This window comes from Octopus bimaculoides, chromosome 6 (assembly GCF_001194135.2).
Source record: "Octopus bimaculoides isolate UCB-OBI-ISO-001 chromosome 6, ASM119413v2, whole genome shotgun sequence".
Taxonomy (NCBI): Eukaryota; Metazoa; Mollusca; class Cephalopoda; order Octopoda; family Octopodidae; genus Octopus; species Octopus bimaculoides.
This window is the reverse complement of record NC_068986.1, coordinates 88,427,376-88,427,956: the sequence shown is the minus strand read 5'-3', so window position 1 is coordinate 88,427,956 and position 581 is coordinate 88,427,376. Positions and strand designations below refer to the sequence as shown.

General features: G+C 39.6%; 1 protein-coding gene across 1 annotated transcript in view; it reads right to left on the bottom strand.

Moving 5' to 3' along the window:
- LOC106880281 (tyrosyl-DNA phosphodiesterase 1) overlaps positions 1–581 on the bottom strand; it is a 337,910-nt gene that overhangs the window by 270,310 nt on the left and 67,019 nt on the right. The window lies entirely within an intron of this gene.

Sequence of the window (581 nt, the reverse complement as noted above, 5' to 3'; positions counted from 1 at the left end):
CATACATACATACATACATACATACATATATACATACATATTTACATACATACGTACCAAGGCGCAGGAGTGGCCGTGTGGTAAGTAGCTTTCTACCAACCACATGGTTTCGGGTTCATTCCCACTGCGTGGCACCTTGCCAAGTGTCTTCTACTATAGCCTCGGGCCGACCAAAGCCTTGTGAGTGGATTTGGTAGGCGGAAACTGAAAGAAGCCCGTCGTATATGTGTATATGTATGTGTATGTATGTGTGTGTATATGTTTGTGTGTCTGTGCTTGTCCTCGCACCATTGCATAACAACCGATGGTGGTGTGTTTACGTCCCCGTAACCTAGCGGTTCGACAAAATATACCAATAGAATAAGTACTAGGCTTCCAAAGAATAAGACCTGGGTCGATTTGCTCGACCAAAAGGCGGTGCTCCAGCATTTCCGCAGTCAAATGACTGAAACAAGTAAAAGAGTATATATACATACATATATATATATATATATATATATATATATATGTATATATATATGGATGTATATAGAGACGTAATTAAATGCCTTAAACTGTTGTTGTTCTGCTGTGATTATTGT